Source organism: Stegodyphus dumicola, chromosome 12 (assembly GCF_044657685.1).
Source record: "Stegodyphus dumicola isolate Sdum_Otavi_A_Nest chromosome 12, ASM4465768v1".
Classification (NCBI taxonomy): Eukaryota; Metazoa; Arthropoda; class Arachnida; order Araneae; family Eresidae; genus Stegodyphus; species Stegodyphus dumicola.
The window spans coordinates 11,915,412-11,929,934 of record NC_140779.1 but is presented as its reverse complement, the minus strand read 5'-3'; the positions used below and the strand labels follow the sequence as shown (position 1 = coordinate 11,929,934).

The 14,523-nt window shown below is 32.6% G+C and overlaps 1 protein-coding gene and 1 long non-coding RNA gene across 3 annotated transcripts in view; one reads left to right on the top strand and one right to left on the bottom strand.

Annotated features, from left to right (window-relative positions):
• LOC118196922 (neurexin 1-like) overlaps nucleotides 1-14,523 on the bottom strand; it is an 894,564-nt gene that overhangs the window by 358,456 nt on the left and 521,585 nt on the right. The window lies entirely within an intron of this gene.
• LOC146993499 (uncharacterized) overlaps nucleotides 1-14,523 on the top strand; it is a 343,790-nt gene that overhangs the window by 149,762 nt on the left and 179,505 nt on the right. The window contains exon 2 of the long non-coding RNA XR_015044359.1: nucleotides 10,812-10,904. This is a non-coding gene — a long non-coding RNA (uncharacterized LOC146993499). The remainder of the gene's footprint in view (nucleotides 1-10,811; nucleotides 10,905-14,523) is intronic.

The following is a 14,523-nucleotide window of genomic DNA, read 5'->3' as shown; positions in this document are numbered from 1 at the left end:
TATCACATGATTTTTTGACGAGAAGTGGATGCTTTTTATTGTTACACTTTTTAACTTAAAAAATAATTCTGTTTTAAGAGAAATCTGTCAGTCACTCACAATTGCCTTTTAAAAACTGAGAGTGATCTTGTTTGCCCCGATGTTACTGCTATTTTATCAATTCGTCAATTTTTAATTGAGTATCCTAATTTTAACAGAATTCGATTGAAACATTTTAGCGTCTATGACTTGTCTCTTGATCAAATAATCGAAAAGGAGGTCAATACTAATTTCATTCAGTACCTGAAATACATGGATTTTTATTATATAATTTAACCCGCGAGCACACGCACCGATCCGACGAACACGAGAACACGCGCCGGGTATGTCATACCCGAATAAAAAAATTGTACTTAAAAATTTGTCAAAAAATTAATCGTTTTTTCAAAAGAAATTAAATGTAAAACCAAGTTAATACTTCATTTTAGACAAAATAGGAAACAATAAGGAGAGGAAAAATTATTTACTTACAATTTTTTTTAACATTGTTTACAAAATGAGGTCATATGTTCCATACATATACTTTTGCTACAATTTTCACAAATGAATCTAGTCTTTCTATCTTTTTTCTTGGGGCACTCTGTACACCTCTTGTAACTCATTTTAGGTTTTTTGGGGGACAGTTCATTGTTAACATTTTCATCGGTGGTCAGTGTTTATCCAGAATCAAAAACCACAGATGCTCGCCGTCGTTCATTTTGAACATTTTCTATTAGCTGCGTCCCTAAGGCTTTGAGAAAAGTATTCATCCCGTTCACGAGTGAAATTTTCTCGTATTGAATCAATATAAATATTTGTATTGTCAACTACATGTTTTAACATATCTTCATCGATAAGCAATGACAAGGAATCTAAATGTGTTGAGAAGTCTTTAGAATACTTTGTATTTCCAGAGAGTTTAGTTATAATATTTTTGGCGCCAATTCTAACATTAGTCCGGAATTTATTTTTGTTCCATTTTTGCCAACATAAAAACTCATTGCCACATTATAGAGTTTCCTTTTCTGTTTCTGTATCTGAATCACTACTCTATATGGATGAATCATGATTACTAATTATATTCTTCGTCATCAACATCTTCTTCTTCTTCACTAAATGAATCCTCATCGGAAGAAACTGTTTCAAGGATATTTCTCAATCTTTTCATCTCTTCATCGTAAGGAATATACGGCGCCATGCTTACAACTCAAGAAAAACCTATACTAAAGGCTTGAAAACGAGAAGTGCGAAGTGACTCACTGAGAAACTCGAGTACACGCACGGGTATGACATGCGCGAACAACGCTGTTTTAAAAAAACCGCTGCACTTGCCACCTCAGGAATTTCACCCCTTTTAGTATGCGACTTTGAATTTAGCTACACCAAGTTTCGTCCTTTTATGAAATAGTGGACGAGAAATATACAAAAAGAAAAATGCACATGGGTATGACATACCCGCCGCGTGTGCTCGCGGGTTAATTTAATTTTGAAGTATTTCTTTGGTATTTTAAAACATTGTATTTTTATGTATCTCATGCGTTTTGATTGGCATCCTGTTTCACATCTGATAGTACCTGAGGTTTATATATCTCTTAACATCCGTATTCATCATTTTATTACTGCATTTCATTTAATAAGTCTGCTATGGCTTTAAACTTGCGTTTGGTGACAACATGCATTTCCAATTAGAAGCCTTTCAAATTATGCGCCAGAAACTTACATATCTGTACCACCAATATAGTATAAGCTTTCTGTAATTTTCTCTTCCTCTTTATACATCAGGTCTGTTTTTCGCGTAGTAAAAATTTTATTATTTTACTTGTTTCAGGAAATTACGTATGCGATCGATACAGTAATCTTCTCTGTAAAGATTTGCTGTACAAAAGACCAGAATCAGTTTTAACCATAAGGACGTCGTCTTAATGAAGATTTGATACACTAAAGCCTGAGTAAAAACTTGAAGGCCAGTAAAAAGTTTTGATAAAATGGAAACATTTAAACTGAGGAATTAAAATACCATTTGATTGATAATTATTGAACTTAAATAAAAGTAAAAAAAGTAGAACAATTAATTTGAAAATATTTTATTATTAGAAAATATTACAGAACACATAGATGAATATTTGAGTCTGAGTAAAAACTTTAAGGCCAACATAGAAAATAACATATAAGAAAAAAATTGCAAATTCTTAGAAGGTTGTATAGGAGCCATTTCTTCGAATTACTTCAAATATTCTTGTTTTCATGGATGAAACGAGTTTTTGACAAAGGGTGGGGTCGGTTTTATACCATTCATCTTCGATAGTAGATTTCAGCTCCATTTGCATAAACTCTTCTTTCTAAGTCACCCCAAAAATTCTCGATTGGGTTGAGGTCAGGTGATCTAGCTGGCCATTTCACAGTTTCAACATTGTTGACTTGGAACCAATTTTTTGCGCTGTTACTCGAATGGATCGATGCATTGTCTTGCTGATATTTCCAGTTTTCTCCAGCAACACATTCAGCATTTGGCAAAAGATGATTTGTTAGGACATTTTGGTATCCTTGTGAATTCATTCTAGCTGAAACGAATGCAATTGAGCCCATACCATTGTAAGCAAAACAGCCCCAAGTCATGACAGACCCTTCACCTAATTGGCGCTTGGAGAATATTTCTTTTTCATTCTTATATCATGCCAGTAGAAATTCCAGCCATCTGGTCCATCCAAATTCCATTTTTTTCGTCAAAAAATAATTTTTGTCCATTGGTTGTCCCAAGCCATGACTTTCTGGCCAAAGTTCAAACGCTCTATTTTGCGTCTCTGCAGTAACTGAGGATTAGTCAATTTTGCTGTATAAGTGAACCTTCCAGACCTTCTAATTGTGTTATAAATCGTTTTTTGACAAACTTTTAAACCTGTCGTCGGTCGTCAGTTTCCTCGTTGAGTACTTTCCAGTAGATACAAGTTGGCAAACTCATTTTTCATCACGCGAGGACAAAGCTTTAGGTCTTCCCCCAGTATTCTTTTTACATAAATGTCTTTGAATTTTAAAAATTTGTTGACTACAGTCTTTGATCTTCCTATCTTTATCGCAATAGCCCGACTACTCATTCCTGTTGAAGACAAAGCTTCGATCTCTCCTCTTTCACGATCAGTTAACTTCTTATCCTTCGCCATCTTCACAAAGATCACCAATAGTTCGAAGAAACGTATAACAAATATGAAAATTGCTGCGTTTTCACAAGGTAGTAGTTGCAATGGTAATTACACGATTATATTATATTTATTTTTAAAAAATGACTGGTGGCCTTAAAGTTTTTACTCAGGCAGAAATACTAACTTTGTAAATAACCACATGTTTCTCATAATTATGTATTTACAAATTATGTTTATAGCATTTATTTCTTATCGATGAACTTTAATAATTAATATTATTTGAATCCCTTTTATTTCATTTTATATTTTCTCAAAAATTTTTACTGGCCTTAAAGTTTTTACTCAGACTTTACAATCTAGTTCAGTGCAGAACCCCATTTTTAAATTTGAACACATACGATCTCCTCGTGCACCAAGAATGTACAATAAGGTGCTTTCAAAAGTCAGTTAAGCAAAACATTGAATCATGCATGCGTAAATAAAATAAATGAAAAGAGCAGCATTTTAGACTTCACAAACACAAATACCTTTACTTGCTAAGTCACGTCAAGACTTTTCAAATCGTTTTGCAAGCAAAATCTAGGTCCATAGACTGTAGGACAGGAAAACATTAAACGTTCCACTTCTTGAGATACTTTTTGTACCCTTGCACAAATTACTTGATCTTGGATTTTAACGAAAGAGGTAACTTGCAAATTTACCCTGAGCAGACGAAAACTGAGATATTTTAAACTTTATGAAGATTTTGAGTGGTAAATAGAAAAAATCTGATGTGTACACCACATGACTTCATTGTAGGGAATATTAAATTATACGCATTTTCTCTTGCATTTTATTTAAACTTATTACATTGATCTAAACCTACTTCGCCGACAGCGCATAAACCACAATAGAATAAAGGCATTCTTTAAAATTCACTTTGTTTACCATAGCCACACTCTGGCGCTAGGTTTACTTAACTGTATTATATTTCATTCATATTATAACACAGAATGCACAAAATATATATCATTTAAAGAATTATCTAATCGTTGCCACATGTTCTATTCAAATTCTATAATAAAACTAGAACTATGTATAAAAGAAATTAAGCAAACAAATCAAAAAAGAAACAGTTTTTCACAGACGATTGAGTATTTCTCATTTAATAATTCAGTTCTGACTTCGCGAGAAGGCAAAAATGCATAAAAACTCAAAATATCTATATTAAAGTTTACGAAGTAAATCTCAAACGCTTATTTCCTCGAAAAAATTCCAGAAAGAATTAAGCACGATTTAATTGGCAATAATAAATGAATGCGTTATCTTTGTTGTTGCGAAGCTAAGTTTCTCTAGATTGGCAACAAATCTACAATTCTGCTGTTTCAAATGTAAACATCAATGGCCGCCATTAAAACAGGCTTAGCGGCAATTAAACAACTTTGAAATTGCTGATAATTCTAAAAATATTGCACACAGATTTACTAAAGGCATAAAATCCTTAACCGGAAGATAAAAACAACATAATTCAATCATTTTTAAAGCAAAAAATGTACAATTTACAAACATATAAGAATAAAGAAACTGAGATCACTGAGCCGGGTAACAGAGTGGATATATATATAAATATATTTATATACGTTTGGTGCGGCCGATTGCAACCAAAATACGAGGTGCACATCTACATGTTATAGCAGTCTTATTTACAAAATTTCAACGTTCTGAGGCTACTCGTTTTTGAGTTATGCGAGATACGTACGTACATACGTTCGTACAGACGCGACGAAAAATTCTCTTCAGAATTAATTTGAAAGCAGTTTTATAATTTTTTTGAAGGAAAAGAGTCTTTAATTCTGTCCTTACGTACAGATATCACGCAAAATCATCGTTAAATTGCATTCGATAGCGGTCAAGATGGATATTTTCGTTGAAATATGCTGCGTGAAACTTTTCGCGATTACAATACTTCCTTTTTACTTCGTACGAGGAAGTAAAAACGAACATTATGGTACTTCCAGAATTACAGCAAAACCACATTAAATCTCTCTGTATATATATATAAAGAAGAAAATCTGTTTGTTTGTCCTCTAATAATTCAGTCTATATTATAGCTATCGTGACCAAATTTTCTACGATTCTTTTATTTGTTCTGGAAAGGTCGACGTCCACTTTGTTCCAAAAAGAAAATAGCTAAAATCAGAGATATTAATTAAAAACTCGGAAAAACGCTGATTTTCGCCCTCATTTTTTCGAGTGGCAACAGTCTTGCAAGCTGGAGATGGAAATCTGCTTTATTTCGAAAGGTGTTGCCACTGCTCGCTTCCAAATCCTGCAGTTTGTTAATAAAAAATTTCTAAGTTTTACGATGAAATAAAAATAGCATTGCCAAACATTAAATACATTATACCAAGATTCCAAAAATTCCTGGGAAGCTATTCCGACAATTCCCATCTTTGTAAGGCTTTAATCAGACGATATGTTAATTAAAAACGCTGAAAACACTAACTTTTTGCACTCATTTTTCCGAGTGGCAACAGTCTCGCGCGTTGGAGTCAAAAATGCATTATGTCGAAAAGCGTTGCTACTACTAGCTTTCAAATCGTACAGGTTGTTTAAAATACTATATACTATATATATAGAGAGAAGTATGTCTGTTTGCGTTATTGATTTCTGATCAAATATGATCCATTTTTCCAGCCACATTTAATCGGATAAAATTGAATATAGATGAAATATTGGACGGAACTTGAGCTTTTACGACCCTTTGATTACAAAGACGAAAATGATTAAAAACTGAGTGGCCTTTTTGGTGATATAATGAGAGAGAATTAATTTATTTTTCTATGGAAATGTTTATGTGTTCCATATCGCATGAGACTGAAAAATGTATGACTGTGAATCGTATTTTTTTGCATCGCTATTAGAGAAGGATTACAGCGGTTGTCGTTCTCTCTGATGTTAGATACATTGCGCTCAATCTAACGTAACTGGCATCGGGTACTTTCGCTAATAAAAATTAAAATAAGAAGCTTCTGCAGGAATCGGTCTATATCTATTTAATCTAAAAACCTTTTTAAATTTACTATATCTCCCCATATAATTACATCTAAATTTACGGTATTGTCTCACATAGGAGATTACTGTTTAACCCCAAGCGACTCTCAGAAATGTAGATCACCCAAGACTAATAGCTATGACCAACCACTGGTAGCCAAAAACGTTGACTTGCGCGGGTGGGCTTCCAATTGATTTTAATTTAAATATCCATCAAAATTTTACTGTAGATTATCGGTGATATATATCCTTGGATCTTACCACTATGGTTCGTTTTAGTTTAAATTTTAAAACCCATTCTAATTCACTGACATACATTTAATTTTACTGACATACTGAGGATGAATTTTTATGAAATATCTAGTCGCATTCTAAGCATGATCCCCGAAAATACTCATATTGTCCAAATGACCATTTGACACTATTATAAATATTATGGGTATAGTCGTAACCGGTAATCTGCAGCAGTGGTAAACGGCAGCTGATTGCGCTGATGACCCCATGTAAGTATTACCACATTTGTTGAGGTTGCGTAATAGGTACTGAATTTTGAACTCAAAACGTATTTATTACAAATGACATAAAGCTCTGTTACAATATCCGAATTTTAGTAATATTTAACAATATTTAATTTATTAGTTTTAACAATCTCTACATATTGTTACGAATTTGGTATTTAGAAAGCTAATGTTAGTTCAATTATAAATTAAATGTTTTCATTTCCCGTGCAGTGCAGCGCGTGACGAATATTAAAATTAAGAAAGCTAAGCCGGAAAATTAAAAATACAAGAGCGCGTGCATTTAACTTTAAATAAATAATTATGTCTTTTTAATTTCGAGAAAGTACCAGACATAGTAAAATTCTCGCACGCGATTTAAAAATCTTATAAAAGGAGGAAATTTTCTCAGTTCGAATAGTTAGTTCCTTAGTTTGTTGTTGTTTAGAAAACTGCTGTTGTTGACTGTAGCGAATTCGCGGATTAGCTTTCTTCAGCTGTTTTGAGTAAAGTTCTATTGAACGTTTGAGTAGTTAAAAGATAACTTCTGTGAGATATTGTAATACTGCACGATAATTTGAGGAAATTTAAGCATATTTCTTGTGATAATAATAAATTTGTTTGTTCATTTTTCATCGGACTTGTGCATTCATTTCAAACGAACCTGTACGCACGGAACAAAATAATAAAAGAAAGAGTCTATCTGTCTGTGTCTTTCGTTCGCGCTGCGCTTAAGCTAATAGACTCACGGCTACGAAATTTGGTACATAGCTGCATCTAGACAAGAGACAGTGCACCTCGAAGCGATTTTTTCTAAATTCGAATTCGATTTTTTTTTATTTTATGTTTTGTGACAAAATCGCGTCATTTTGAGACATAATGGGCTATAGGAAAGCGAGATTTTACTCTACGCACTCCATTTTCACATCGCCATGAAACGTAGGCACTTAGCTATTTTACGAACTTAAAATAAATTTCGTGTTTCAATAAATCGATTCAATACGAATTTATTTAACAAAGTGAGCTTAACACCTTTTCAAGGGGATTTTTTCTAAAAGAGTTCATTTTTTAAAATGTACAGTTTATTTTTATTTGATATTTGGACGCGTTAAACTTTAACCCTTGCGACTGCTTTTACAAAAAGAATTTTGGGCAAATTATAATATTTTTTATTTAAAAACTATTTTTTAAATGAAGCTTCCGAGTACACTTCTCACATCTCACATCTTTAAAAATGTGATTTTGGCAACCATTTTCCTTTCTTATTGTTGTTGATAGATTTTAGATGAAATCGCATCATTTTGAATAGTTTCATTCTTTTAGAAATATGGGTTTGGCAACCATTTTTCATCGTGTTTCTTATATCACTGTTTTTAAGAGATTGGCATATTTCATTGTCATTTTTTTATATATATAATACATTTTTATTGATTTTTTTGATAAAGTTGTTCTGCAGAGTAAAATTCTGCGCGGAATTTTTTGAGTTTTTTTCATGCTATTTTTTGCTTATTTCACTGTCTGTAAGATATTGAAAAGCTTTGCATGATTTTTTTTCTTCAACGGAAAGTTGGTTAATTTTTTTATTAGGATAATTAATATTTGTGTGAAAGGCTATTGCTTATTTCATTGTAATTTTTTTATATGTAATGAAATTTTATTGGTTTTTTTTAATGAATTTGTTCTGCAGAGTAAAATTATGTGTAGTTTTTAAATTTAACGTTTGGTGTTCCCTTCAGGCATTTTCCAGTACATTTAAAAGCCAGACGAAGGCTGGCAGCGTAGCTGCTAGTATTTAATATTTCGGCTGATTAAAGTTGTACGAAGATCAGAACAGTCGAAATGGCTTCCCTCGAATTTTTGGAAATCCGGAATAATGTATTGAATGTTTGGAAATGCTAATTTTATTTTACTGCAAAACCTAGAAATTTTTGATTAACAATCTCTACGATTTGAAAGCGAGCAGTGGCAACGCTTCTCGAAATAAAGCAGATTTTTATCTCCAGCGTTCGAGACTTGTTGCAACTCGGAAAAATGAGGACGAAAATTAGCGTTTTCAGAGTTTTTAATTAAATATTTCCGATTTTAGCTACTGGTTTTTGGGAAAAAAGTGGACGACTACCTTACCATGATCCATAAAAGAACTGTAGAAAGTTTGGTGACAATAGCTACAGTGTCTCACAAAAGTGATGGGACACTTGTGCTTTACAAAAGGAAACTGTAGTAAAATAAATTAAAAAAACATGTAAAACTTTTTGTGGGTGTGTTTCATACTTAAATTTAGTAACAATTATTACATAACATACATTTTCTCAAAATATTAAAATATTAATTTAATAAAAATACAATTGTTTAGGACGGGGCAAAAAATGGCTCACATAAGTGATGCGACACTTACTTTTCCATGAAATATTTATCCAAAAATTTTACATTTTAAAAGGTTTTATTATTTTGTTGGATTTCCTTTTACTTTTGAAACGTGATTTAATCTTCTTGGGATGGATTCGACTAATTTTTTTGTGATTTCTGGAGTGATTTTACCCCATTCTTCAGCACCGATTTTAATTGTTGTTTTGAAGAAATGGTGTGTTTGCTAATTCTTGATTCCAATTCTTGCCAGATATTCTCTATTGTATTTAAGTCTGGAGATTGTGGTGGTGTTTTTATTATTTCAAGACAGTTATACAGCAGCCAGAGTCTAACGTTCAAAGCAGTGTGCTTGGGGTCATTGTCCTGGTAGAATTTAAAATCATTATGAAGGTTCAATCTTCGTGCTGAAGATTTCAAATTTTGATTTAAAATGTCAATACACTTATACTGATCCATTATACAGTCAATAAAAACAAGATTATCAACTCCAGCGGACGACATACGCCCCCATACCATAACTCCTCCTCCACCATGTTTTACTATTCGCACCAAGTTCTGTTTGAGAAATTCTTCCCTGGGTTTTCTCCACATCAAGATTCTACCGTCAGAACCAAATATATTAAATTTACTCTCATCAGCAAATATAACTTCATTCCAGTAATCAGAATTCTTATTTATGTTGGATTTTACGAAAGCCAGTCTGAGTTTTCTATTCTTTCCGCTTACAAAGAATTTTTTCCTGGCTGCTCTACCGTGATATCTAGTAGATCGAATTACACTTCTAATAGTCTCAGGATTAGCAATTACTCCATATAATGCTTGTAAATCAGCAGCAAGTTTAGGAGCACTCATTCTTGGATTTTGTTTTAATATTTCGAACGATAATTCGCTTTATTCTATTGGATAGCTTTGATGGTCGGCCAGGTCTTCTTTTGTCCTGAATCATATGATTCTTTTTATATCGTTTAATGATATTGAAAACTGTTGAATGACTCATGTTAACTGCTTCAGCAGTTTCTCTAATAGATTTTGCACGTTCAGTATGCAAATCAATAACTAATTTTCGAATTTCAGGCAAAGTTTCTTTTCGTTTAGCATTCATGGCTGCACAGAGCTAAAAAACACAAAAATTCCAAAACAAACTGGAGAGAAAGACTGCAGACGATTTCTTAAATTATTGCCAATTGCTTTTGAGTAAAAATAAAAACCCAAAAAATATTTTTATTGGAGTACGTAGTAGTATCTAATGGTGTCCCATCACTTATGTGAGCCATTTTTTTGCTCCTTTCCAAACAATTGTATTTTTATTAAATTACTATTTTAATATTTTGAGAAAATGTATGTTATGTAATAATTGTCACTAAATTTAAGTATGAAACACACCCACAAAAACTTTTACATGTTTTTTAATTTATTTTATTACAGTTTCTTTTTGTAAAGCACAAGTGTCCCATCACTTTTGTGAGACACTGTAGATAGATTATAATAGTAAATGTACATATGTCTGTAAAGTATCCTATTTGCTGTGCGAAGTGCCATCACATTATACATGGGTTAGCATAGACATTCAACTAGGAATTTCGTCATCAGGGATATCTTTTCTCCCACTCTTGAAACTTCACTTACCATGCATAGAATTGTCACTCATGCTTTCCTTCTCTTCCCATTTCTCGTCGATTTTATGTACGAAGAATTTCAGTTGCATTTGATCTTCGGCTTTGGGAAATCTAATAATACAACGCAATTTTCCTTTGCACAGATCACATCGATTGCGGAAGACATCTTTGTCCGCATGTTATTTCAATAGGACTTCGCAGGATGAAGAACCGATAAGGTAAATGGCAATACACAGGTATGCATTAAAACATTTTCTTTGTTTCCTATTTTGTTTTCGAAATTAAAATATACCCATTTGTATTTCTTTAAAAATAATTTTATATTGATGGCATGAAAGTTCATAAAAATCACTCTCTGGGAACCGATTCAAATAACAGATGTTATATTACTGACCTTGTTGCTATAGAAAATATCACAATATTATTCCAAAATGTATTTTTTTATATTATTCACGCTATTACCTTTTTAAAATGTCTGAGGCAATTTTACAAAACAAAAATCTCATTTCTCTTGAGCTGGTAATAAACACAGTATAATCGTATCTTGTCACGCAATATGTATGGAAAAAATCTCATGTGTACACGACATGACTTCCTTGTACGGAATATTAAATTATACGCATTTTTTCTTGCATTTCATTTAAACTTATTAGATTGAATTAAAGCTATTTCGTCGATAGTGCATAAACCACAATAGGATAAATGCACTCTTTAAAATTCTCCATATTTGTTTACCATAGCGACATTCTGGCGTTAGGTTCACTTAACAGCGTTACATTTCATTCATTTTATAACTCAGAATGCACAAAATTTATACCATTTGAAGAAGTATCTAATCATTGCCACATGTTCTATTTAAATACTATAATAAATCTAAAAACGATGTATAAAAGAAATTAAACAAACAAACCAACAAAAAAAAAAAAAAAAAAAAAAAAAAAAAATAGTTTTTCACAGACGATTCCGTATTTCTTATTCAATTAATTCAATTCTCACTTCGCGACAAGGCAAAAATACATAAAAACTCAACTCGCAGTCATAAAAGAAGGCGTTATATTTGTTGTTGCAAAGCTTAGTTTCTCTTGATTGGCAGCAAATCCTCTAATCTACTAAGTTTCAAATGTAAACACATATGACCGCCATGGTAAAAGCAACTAGGCTTAGCCGCACTTAAGCAACTTTTAAATTGTTAATAATTCTACAAATAGCGCATGCATATTTACTAAAGGATTTACTACTAAAAGCCTTAATTATGCAGATTTACTACTAAAAGCCTTAACCGGAAGATAAGAACAACGTAATTAAATCATTTTTAAAGTAAAAAATGCCAATTTACAAACGTATAAGAAAGAATAAAGAACCTGAGTTCACTGAGGCGAGTAACAGAGTGGATATATATTCATATACTTTTTGTGCGGCCGATTGCAACCAAACTACGAGGTGCACATCTACATGTTATAGCAGTTCTACATGCACAATTTCAACGTTCTGAGGGTGCACGTTTTTGAGTTATGCGAGTTACATACGCAGGTACGTCTATTTTTACTTAGTACAAATAAGTAAAAATTGCAATAAATTAATTAAAAACGTTTTTATTATTAATGGAAAAGCACGCAAAATAAACAATTTTAAAGAAACTCTTTATTCTCAGTGTCCAGCAAGACTGTTGCCCTCTTCGGCGAAGCAAAACTATTCTAGAAATACAAAGCTAACATGAAATGCAACTAAATGGAAAAACTCTTAGAGAGATATTCTCAACTGATTCTTTCCTTCGTTCTCTACAAATGAAGTGAAGTCAGAACACGCCATGAATGGCTTTCTTACGCTCGATTTGAGGGCCCCCTCCACTCTGAAGATCACGTGAACTGCAAGTCAGTTACCATGACAACGATGCACTTCCATCCTTTCAACACAAATATCCCAGCAAAACACGCGCTCACGTTCCAAGCATTTACTCCGCCTCCCCCACGTAGCCGGCGCCAGCCGATCCGCGACAAGAGGAAAAGGGACTTCAGAAATACAGACTCCTTCAAACACACACACATATCAGAGATTTTGATATTTTCTTGAATCAAATGTATATGTGCGTGTGGGTGAGTCTATATATATATATATATATATATATCTTTCTGAAAAAAATATCTTGAATGAGCTTATTTCAGCGGAAAAAGCAAAAACGTACTTTGCTTTAGACCAATCACAGGAAACTACATTGCGACCACTTCCTGACTTTTGATTCGGAAACTCGGAAACGGCATGCACCCGCTCATTTCTTTGTTCGACTCCTCGCCGACGCGAGCCTAATGGGGAAAATTAACAGGCAGTAATCTGACGTCACTGTGATTCCACCTGTTCTGATTTCCCGCGTTTAAAACTGTAGTTTCATTGAGCTGCGAGACGATTTTCTAGAGGTTACATATCCCAAATTAATTTTAATCATATATATATATCTGTTTTCTAATAATGTATATATTTAAAATAATTTATATATATGTAATTTTAGTCAGTTTTTATTTTAAATTCTATATTGTAAAGTGCCATTTACGTAATATGGCTTTTTGCGCTGTAGTAGCTTGCCGTAGCACTTAACAGAAGTACGAAAGGATGAGATATTTTATTTCATGGGACCAAAGGATCCAAATGAGGTTTTGCTTTTGACGAAAGAATGGATACACAAATGTCAAAGACAAGATTCTATTAATGCGAAGAGCGGAAAAATCTGCAGCGAACATTTTCTATGCAGTGTTTATGAAGATGATATGAAAAATCGCTTGTTTGGATAGCCACAAAAAGAAACTGTTGAAATGGAATGCTGTGCCGAAAGTAAATTATGATGACAATAATAATTCGAAATTGATGATGAATAGTAAATGAAATTTTAATGATTTTGAAATAAAACTCACAAATGAAAATATAGATATTCCTGAATGCCCTAAGTTTAAGGATAAACAAGAATGCATTGATAATTTGAAGAACAAAATAATATCCTTAGAAAATTGTATTAAAGTATTGAAAAATAGAGAAAAGAAAAATTTTAGAATGTTTGTTCAGCGGCAAAGAAGGTGGACGACATCTAGACAGAAATTGGTATCAGAAATTAAAATCTCAAATAACGAAATTTGGGGGGGAGGGCGCAAATCGGAGAAATTGAAAAAAATGTCTAAAGCCTATTTTTATAAAGACGCAGATTAATGCATTACTGAAAAAGAAGGAAAAATTCAGGTGGACTAGTGAAGATATTTCACGTTGCATTGTCATAAGAGCTCTGTCATCTTAAAGCTATGATTTTTGGAAAGAAAAAAAATTAAGAAAAAACTGGAATATCTTTACCTAGTATTAGCAAATTAAAGAAATGGTGCGCTAAATTTTAGTGTAGTCCAAGAATTCAAAATAATGTTCTTACTCTAAAGAAGGAAAGAAGCGAATATTTGTATTCTGTAGAAAAAATATGCGTTCTCAGTTTCGACGAAATGCATATAGATTGAAAACTCTGCTATGACTCTAAACTGGACCAAGTTCTCGGTTCTTTTCAAAATGTGCAGTTTGTTTTAATCAGAGGTCTCATTTCGCGCTCTGCCTCAAATTACTGAGAAACCACGTTTTAGATAAAGGATTTGTTTTAGAAGATGGAACTGTTTTAAATTTTGTTATTATTAAAGAGGTTTTAAATAGAGATTGAGGAGAAATCAAATTATGTCACAAACTAAAACCGAATTATTTAATGGTCAAGGGAAACGAGAGACAAAAAGGTCGCTTCAGCGAAAACATTATTTTCAAAAAGTACCGCAAAAGGTATACTCCATCTCACAGGAAATCAAAAAGCATCTGACTTCTATGAGTTAATCGATAATATCT